The sequence below is a fragment of the Rattus norvegicus genome, chromosome 1, assembly GCF_036323735.1.
Source record: "Rattus norvegicus strain BN/NHsdMcwi chromosome 1, GRCr8, whole genome shotgun sequence".
In the NCBI taxonomy this organism is placed as follows: Eukaryota; Metazoa; Chordata; class Mammalia; order Rodentia; family Muridae; genus Rattus; species Rattus norvegicus.
Window position 1 is genome coordinate 146,320,068 of NC_086019.1, and position 9,531 is coordinate 146,329,598.

General features: G+C 42.7%; 1 long non-coding RNA gene across 3 annotated transcripts; it reads right to left on the minus strand.

The window, feature by feature from the left end:
- Nucleotides 1–4,460: 4,460 nt before the first annotated feature.
- LOC120099872 (uncharacterized) lies at nt 4,461–9,067 on the minus strand. Of its 3 annotated transcripts, XR_005499283.2 has the most exons (3): nt 8,795–9,049; nt 4,993–5,144; nt 4,461–4,869 (listed from the first exon to the last, which is right to left on the minus strand). It is a non-coding gene; the product is annotated as an uncharacterized LOC120099872 (long non-coding RNA). The 3 variants fall into 3 exon arrangements; XR_010063081.1 differs by having other exon boundaries at nt 4,461–5,062; nt 8,795–9,067; XR_010063080.1 differs by having other exon boundaries at nt 4,461–5,144.
- Nucleotides 9,068–9,531: the final 464 nt, after the last annotated feature.

The window sequence follows — 9,531 nt, forward strand, 5'->3', positions numbered from 1 at the left end:
CTTAAACGATTTTCCCAGCCATTGTTGTGGCTGCTGTTGCCAAGACAGTTTGTCCTAAGTCACACAGGAATTTAAACAGCCACATGGTCTTCGGCTATAGACAGTGTGTTCTGATGTTGGCCCTACAAAGGCTGTGTGGATTTCTGGGGCTCTTACTCTTATATCTGGCTAACTCTGACAACTTTTTGCTATTTTTAATAGTAAATTTTAATAGTAATATTTAACTTGAACAACAAAGTTTAAAATATAAAACTTGAAATGTTCTAAGGCGTAAAAGCAATCTGACTAAGGCATTATGGACATCTGTGATTCCCAACCAAGAGAATATCATGACTTTTAACATAGCTTTCACTGAACTTGTACATGCCTCTGGATCTCAGATGCACACTATTGATTGTGCACATGACTTTTCAACCTTACATGAATCTGTCCTCACTCTGCTGTCTGTCTCAGTTCATTCACTTTGCAAAAACGTCCTCCGTCTTGTGTTTCCCTTCTCAGGTAAGGGCCCAACCACTCATCTAAGACCTGAGGTCAAAGAGAAAATAACTTGCTAAATTATTTAAGTTAATTAATAAACTTAATTAAATCTACCCAAACAAAGCAATACAAGACAAACAAGTCTACAAAAATACCATTGAGTCCATTTTGGGCTGGTAGGACATGGAGCCTACCATGGTGAGGTTCATGTACATAGTGAGACTCCATTGGAGAAAATCTTTCCTCTGCAAGCATATGTCAGTTGCAAATAGCTTCTTGGATAGGGACAAAGAAGGCTTGCCTCCACCTTCCTCTCTCAGCACTAACATCCTGTCTGCCTTGGCCTTGTGCAGGCCCTGTGCGTGCTGCCACTATTTCTGTGGTTCACATGGGCATTAATTCTGTTGTGTCTGGAAGACACTGCTTCCTTGGAGTCATCCAGCCCCTTTAACTCTCCTGATCTTTCTGATTCTTCCTTGCATAGTTCTCTGAGCCCTGAGGAGGGCTCTGATGAAGACATTTATTTAGGACTGAGTGCTTCAAGGTCTCTCACTCTCTGTACACTGTCTGTCCAGTTGTGAGTCTCTGTGTTGCTTCCCATCTTCCAACAGGAAGTGTCTCTGGTGGTGGCTGAGCAAGCACTGGTCTTTGTGTAAAGCAGAATGTCTTTTATTGCTTAGTTCATTTTCCTACTACCTTTATTTAATCTTTATTTTAAATCCATCTACTCCTTAGTCCCCTTACTCATTTTTCTAAGAAAAACCTGAAACTTCTTTATCTTAAAGGACTTTAATTTGTCTGAGGCTTGTCAATTACACTTGGTTGGGTGGTCAGAGAGGCCCAGGAGTCCCTGTTGTAGAGATCGAACACAGTCCCTAGCACTTGCAAAGCAGGAGTTCTATTGACCAAACCATTTCTCCAGCCCTTCGGAGTAAATGCTCCATAGCTTTTGGTTTACTCTGTAGAATCTGACCCATTCTGAAGACAGGCTTTCTGAAACATGTAATTCAGATGACTTCAACCTGTTCTCTAGATTCATGCTATTGCACTCGGATAGGATCATCCTTCTTATTAAAGGCAAGGATTTCTCTAGCCCTGATGACCTCAACTATATAGCCAATGGGGACCTTGAATTCCTGATCTTCCTGCTTTCTGCCCTCCAAGTGCTAGAATTTCAGAGGATCCATAGTACACAGGAGTACAATCTTGGTGCCATTTTCTTTTGACTGATGGGCTTCCTCCCCTGGTTTGAGGCCTGAGCTGAGCTGGCTTGTTACTTTCTTTAACATTCCCATATTGGTTTGTTTCCCCCAGATGACCACACATTTCTCGCCTTATTATCTGTGCTTCTGCTCACGTCACCTCCTTAAGCACACTGTTGACTAATTTGTCTAAACTGGTGTGCTCCCCCACCCCCACGATTTGCCTCAGTTTCCTTCCTAGGAAGAAACGTGACACTACACGTTTACATTAGCCACTTGAATTTCGTCATCCCATTTCTGAGTGTTTAGATGAGAGATGATGAAGCATAAAAAGCAAGGGAAGAAACACAAGCAATAGGAAAGTTGGCTGAATCATATTCCTTCACCAAAATGCTCCCAAGTCATCTCTGAGTCAGGCACTGCACCAAAGGCCAGCATTGGAAAAATAGTCTTGATCTCATGAATCTGAGTCTAGTGTGTTGATAGGTAGTTCCGTAATTCAGTAATTCATGGGAACACAGAAAATGAGAGACAGAGGACAACAGAAATTTTAAAATTGGAGAGGTAATTACATTTGGGAAAAAAGACGTGGAAATTCTGGAGCTGACTTCTAGGTTCTAAGCTCAGAGAATTCTAAGTATAGGATCAGAGGGAGACAAAGAGGGTGTCTGCTATCTTCTACTGCCTCCAGGAACCCCCTGGCCCGAATCTCTGATAGTCGAAGGCAACAACACTTATGTTCAGGACATGGATTAGGAAAGGCTGAGGGTATGAGTGTTGGCAGCAGAACTTGTGGTCACAATGCGCTCTCAGGAGGGAACGAGCAGCAAGTGGTTTCTCAGTAAGGCCTGCTTTCTGGATCACAACCTGGTGTTTTCCGGGTAGGCTGTGCCCCTTGTCTATCTGAACTTAACAATAGTGACATAAAAGCCCATTCCACTCCCCCATAGAATCCAAGAGCTGCTGCTGAGCTGAGCTGCTGAATCATACGGTAATCCGTGCCTTGGAGTAGTGGTTCTCAAGCTTCCTAATGCTGTGACTGTTTTATACAGTTTCCCATGCTGGGGTGACTCCCAATCATAAGATTATCTTTTTGCTATATCATAACTGTAATTTTACTACTGTTATGAAGTGCAATGTAAATATCTGATGTGCAGAATATCTTATGTATGATCGCCCGTGGAGGTCGCAACCCACAAGTGAGAAGCCCTGCCCTAGAGCCTTACTTATTCTCCTCATGCTGGGTTGTCTTCTCTCCCTCAGTGCTTACACTTCCCATCAATTAGCTTTGGGAAACCAATGGAATTTGTATATATTTCTTCCATGGGTATTCATGGTAGAGAACATACCTTTTCCCTACCACACAGATGGCACAGGTCCATGCACACACTTGGAAACCACCATGACTCTGAATCTCTGAAGTTTCTCTCCATGACAACCTATGATGGGTAATTTTGGTTGTCAAGTTGACTACATCAAGAATCAGCTAAAACCCAAGCATCTGGGCGTGCCTCCGAGGGATTTTTTCATAATTGGATCATTTGAGGTAGGAAGACCCTCCCTAAATCTGGTGGTAGCCCACATCAAAGGACAAAGAGGAAAGATACTTTCGCTTTTTGCCTGTTTACCTTCACTCTCTCAGCAAGTTTACCTGTCTGAAGCTGAGGCATTCCTTTGCTGGTGTTGGAACCAACTTCTTTGGGACTCCAACACAGACTGAAGAGTAGCTGAAACATGCAGACCCCAGGATTGAACAATTGCAGGATTCCTGGTCTTTCTGTCTGAATACAGCCATTGTTGGACTGCTTGGACCCCAGCTTGTAAACCAATCTAATGAATCCTCCTTTATTCCATTCAGTTCTATCAGTTCTGTTCCAATAAAGAACCCTGACTAAGATACAACCTTATGGGTACAACAGATCTCCGACTAATACAAGGCCTTATGTGTGCATTGAGGGAAACGATCTTACCATGAACATTTTATCTCTGGAGCTCTGGCAGCTCCAAGTTTCACATAGAATCACGAATGAAAATAGGCAAATTGGATGCATGACCTTAATAGACAATTAAGGCTTAATTTTTCAATTCTTTCTGCAAACAACCACACTGACCATCACTGGAGATGATTTGAATCAAAAGTTTGCTGTGGTATTGGACCAGAAGAACCCTTCATGTTTTCGCCAAAATATTTTAGTGTATTTGTCAGTAAATCAGAAAATTCCTTGAGAGAGACACTTTTATTTTATCCAAACACTTGTATCCACATCAAATTAGAGCTTTGTTTCATAAAGAAAAAAAAAATCTTTTCACCACCTGCTCAAGAGGTGCACAACCTGGCTTCTGAACGCTGTCGCTAAATAATGCACTAGGACTGCTTGGCACTTCCAGGGCCTCGCTCGGGACCACTGGCCCTTCCTTCAGTCACAAATCTGTTTTATCCCAAACACAGATTATGTTGGATGTTTGCTTCCAGTGACAATGAACAGTTGGTCTACTTTGTTTATCCACTCACACCCAATGGCAATGATCTTGAGGTAGATCCAGTCACAATGTGAAACCGTGGTGTATGCAGCACACGTCTTTTATAAGTATTTTTTTTTATTTATGAGAAGCCAATTTGTAGACTAAAGGTTCTATTAGGATGGTGTGAGAGCTAAAGATTTGCTAACGGAGGTTTACAAATGGCATTTAAAAGCTATAGTGTTCTGAGGATGCCTCAAGGAGGAGGTGGGGAATCGGAAGCTTGTCAGCATAAGGAAACGAACCGGGACAGTGGGATGGCATATGGACATATTTTAATCTACAGTGTGCTGTTCTACTAGGGAAAGGAATGTAGAATGAGCTCAATGCAATTCCTGTTTGTTAGGAGTTGGCCGGGTAGGGATAGGGTGCTCAGCAGAGTCAGGGAAGTAAAAAACAAGAAGCAGGAAGTGGGGTTAGGGCAGGTCCACAGGAAACCCATGCACTGTTGTTAACTGGTGTTTATGGGGGTTGGGTTCCTTTCCTTTCACAGAGCCAGTGGGTAAGATGATGCTTGCTACAAATAGTAAATTCTTGTAGCTGATGTGAGCTGTCCCAGGTGAGCACTTGAGGTCATCACAGGATGTATCCTTGAGACGTTGGGATAAAATCTGCACAGGCTTGAAGACATTTGGGAGGAAGATGACTGGAATTCGCAGTGACAAATCTGGTGACAGATTGGGTTCTGTCAGTCATAACTGGTTGGAGGCAAAGCCAGGGAGGGATCTGCAGTCATAACCAGGAGATGGGGACACATGGCCCTGAGACTGTCCCTCTGGTCTTCTCTCACCTCTCCAGCACAGCAGGCATCTCCACGAGCCTCAGTTTACCCCCTTTCTTGTTTTAGTTCCTGGTCACTTCTGATGAGAAAAACAGGAAAGTAAAATGGTGTAGCAGGGTAAATTTGTTGTTCTTTCCTGTATGATATTCCAAAGAACAGACCTGGAAGAGATTGGATTTATAGCTCAGGTGAGGAGACTTTGATTCAGAATAAACTGCACCTTAATGAGTAATTCTGCTTCTCTGGTGAGATTTCAGAGACATGTCCCCCAACACTTTCTTCTGCCTACACTCACAGAGTGGGCTACTGTACCTTGTCAGTGACTGAGTCACAGGTATGTCCTGGCCACCTCCCCACACCCCACATCCCCATTTTGCCTTGGATGGATATTTGGTCCTCCTGGGCCCTCCCAGTGTGTTTCATCTTTAACCATATCTGTTAAAACAGGAGACACCTTATATATCTCATGATCCCTGTAGAACCTGGTGTACTGTCCTGTGTGGAGTGGGTGCTTCATCTCTTTTCTTATTTGCAAAACTAGTTACAAGGAACTGAAAAAGTCTTTCCATTTGAGAAGTGTTTATATGCTGGAAATTATTCCTCAGGGATAATACTTCTCATTATTATAAGTAGAAATTTGATCTAAACTATTTTAATTTAAAAGTGGATTTTTTTGAGAACAAAAAAGCAAACCTTGGATAATAAACGGTAAATGGTTATGTTTAGCTGGTGAAGGTCTTTTATTCTGATGTTCTCAGTTCGTAGGAGGGGGTGCTATGAGGTTTCGGCACTTGGCTGTTTTTGATGCCTGCATGCGAGTAACTGAAAATTGTGTCACTGTTTTCATGAATTTACCTGTCCAATTACTTCTCTCTGAAAACCTCTAAAATGTAGACTTTCAATAGGATCCGTAGACTGCTTATTCTATAAAAATCCAGGGCAGGGTTTGATTCCTAGCATTCAAAGGGCAGCTAACAACCGTCTGTGACTCCAGTTCCAGGCGATCTGACAATCTCTTCCGGCCTCTGTAGACACCAGGCCCACATGTGGTGCTCAGAGATACATGCTGCCAAACACCCATACACAGTCAAAAATAATAAAGTCTTAAAGACATAAAAACAATTACTGTATGGATATGCACCTCCGGTTACTCTGGTAATACTGTATTAGGGTAGAAAAAGATTATTCTCAGTTTTTGTCTGTAGTGTGATTTGAGATACAAATTTGACATAAATAAAAATAGATTTTGATTTTTTTTTCAGTCCATTTACTAAAAGCTGAAAACGACTTCCGTCCACGATGATGATGGCGACGCTTTAATGGAAAACAGGTTAGCAGATGTGTTCCGCATGCTCGGCATATGTGGACAGCGGCAAGCATGCTTTTGCAATGTGATCTGAGGCTGTGGTACCAGACTTTAGAGAACAATGCATAATTCATCCCCATCACCCTTTCCACTGAGCAGTGCCTCTGGGGCTCTTCCTTGGGCTCAGGCTGTCTTGGCTGCTTCAGAATTTTGGTGAGCAGATTGAGCGATAATTTTAGGCTTCTAAAATCAGTCTGTGTCCCCTCAGTCACATGATGTCATAAGCAGCTGGTGTTGCCTTGGCAACTTTACAGAATAAAAGTGCTGCTTTTGGTAAAACTTTTGAGTCATGTGACCTGGCTCTGTCGCTGGGGGAGGCGACATGAAATTATTACTTACATACTTCTCCACCAAAACAAACCCAGATCTGCAGAGGAGAGAAACAAACCGGAACTCCAAGTCCTATGTGAATTAATTACCAGCCTGCCATCTTCTGCAAGCCAAGTTTGTTTAACTTTGTAATTTCAACATGTCCCGCTATCTGCAATAGCCTCAGACTTGTTTTCTTTGCCTCCAGGCATCTCATGATCTGAGAAAAACGCTTCTATATCTGAGAAGTCAGCGAGCCCCGGGACGGAGTGAAAAACTCAGCCTTCCGCTCAGTGTTCCCCGGTCTCTCTGGGTCCTTGTTGCAGAGCTGACTACTGCCCCTAGTCTGCTGTGTGTTTTGAGATGGTCTGACCTATCTTCTGGTTAGATAAGAATCTTACCAAAGGGGGTTGGGAGGCCCTCACAAGGCCACTTACCCAACTGACAGAGCTCTCACTAGCCAAGCTGGAACAATAAATACAAAGGAAGAATAAGCCGTCCTTAGGCTGTAACCCAGAGAGCCAAACGAATGCTAGTGAACTCGCACTGGCACAGAGGGTGGAATGAGTAAACTAAACGGAAAGGAATAGACAAGTCTCCAGTGACCTCAGCAGTCTTGGTGCATGCGCCACCTTCGACGGGGTGGCCCACAGCTTCAAATCACACACCCATGAGCTACAGGAGTGACTGACCTCCCCCAGAGGCTGGGGTATGGAGACAGGAGGAAAAGCAAGAAAAGCAAGTTGACCTATTGTGGACACTGCTGTGCCACCTTGTTAGATGTTAGAACCCAATAAGATGGGACACACACACACACACACACACACACACACACACACACACACACAAAGCCACCATTTCTATGACTTCTACTCAAAACCCTCTCATGGCAGTTTAATATTGAAAATTTCACAGAAATCCAAATTAAAAGCTATTTCGCAAAACAGTCATTGTGCATCTCTTGAGGGGGTAATGTGGCTCTTGTCCCACTTATTGAATGATATGGGAAAACTTTATAAAGATTTATATCTAGTTTATATCCCAGGGGGTCTAAGACTGTCAGAATGACTACTTTTACAGTGGAAGCACAAACACTGCCAGCCCCTCGATGTACCATTATCTAGCAACAGTGTCCTAACAATTACATGGATGGGTCGTACTCAGTGCAAATATTTCCTCTTTGCTATTTGCTTTACAATTTTATTTCTGGGTACTGGTCTCAGTCAGTGTTTTATGGCTGTGAAGAGACACCATGACCTAGATACATCTTATAAAAGAAAGCACTTAACCAGGCCTGGGTTACAACCTCAGGGGTTTAGTCCATTATGATCACGGCAAGGAACATGGTGGTATGCAGGCACTTGTGGTGCTGGAGAGAAACTGAGAGTTCTACATCAGGATTATCAGGCAGCAGGAAGAGAGACACACTGGGCCTGGCTTGAGCATTTAAAACCCCAAAGCTCACCCCTCGTGACACATTTTCTCCGATCAAGGCCACACCTTCTAATAGTGCTACTCCTAATGACCAAGTACTCAAATATATGAACCTGTGAGAACCATTCCTACTCAAACCACCACTGTTTCTTAACATGAGAAATCTTAAGGTTGCCAGGTCCCCGAAACAGCAAACTCTCGAGGGCCTTTCTGTCCCAAGACTGCATTAAAGGCTATGGATTGTATCATGTGTGCACACACACATTTCTCTTCTGCACTCTTAAATTATGGCCTTCTTACAGCTGTTTTACATCTCTCGTTATTTCGTTTTTAATCTTTATTTTTCGTCCAATACTTCTCGTCTCTCATTTGATCTATTTTCTTTGGTGACTTTCCCCAATTCAAAAATTAAAGGACTTAAAACTTAGATAATAAATCTGTCATCTCCAAACAGCGGCAAGCCTAATTTTCTGATTTTTTTTTTTGAGCTTTCTTTCTTAATAAAAAGCTTAGGGTTTTTTTAAAAATGTATTTGAAACATATCTGTAAATCTTTATTCCTATTGAGCATATTTAAATTTTAAGCTTTTAACTTACCATTTACCAATTACAAAACTTGAGAGGAGAATTATATTTCTTGATTTCAGAAGGAGAAACTGAAACATTTTACCCTTACCTCAATCCACCCCTGCTTAACCCTCACCTGAAATGTCTCGATTGTTATTCTAGGTACTGTCTCCACTATAGGAACAACATTGCCTTTGGCCTTCCACTCAGCGACTGGATTTATGACAGTGTTTAGTCTCACATCAGCTCCTCCAGCTTCAGGGTTCACCGCTGCCTGCATTACAATGTGACCTTCCCAAGTTCAGCTGCTCATTCTAAGGCAGCAAATCCCTGTAAAGGCTGTGTCAGCGAGGTGCGCTGCAGAACTTTTAAGTGTCTCCCATGGCTTTCTACTGCTTTGAAATGTGACAACATAATTCTTGGGTGACATCATTTTACAGTTATGAGTGTATGGTCCTCTGACACAAAGTGGAGAGAAGAACAAGGCTTGCGTGTAGAGTTCCCCTCCCACCTCTGTCTCCCTCCTCCCTTCTCCACCTTCCCTACCTCCTCAGGTATACTTTTAACTTTAATATTTATTTTCAGGCATTTCTTTCATTTTTGTTTGCCTGAGGCAAGGTGTCACTTAGTCCAAGGTGGCCTTGGATTTACTAGGTAGTCAAGGCTGGCCTTGAACTCTTGGTCACCCTTTCTGGGATTACAGGTGTGTGCTATCATCCCTGGTTCAAATTTTATGTGAGTTGTGTTTGTGGTATGGATTATTCTGAGTTTTGCCTGACCTGTGGTAGTCTCTGTCAGATCTAATTGTATTTGATGGCCTTTCATGAAAACTTAGGTCTATCATTAGAACCTACCTTATTTAATGATTCAAAA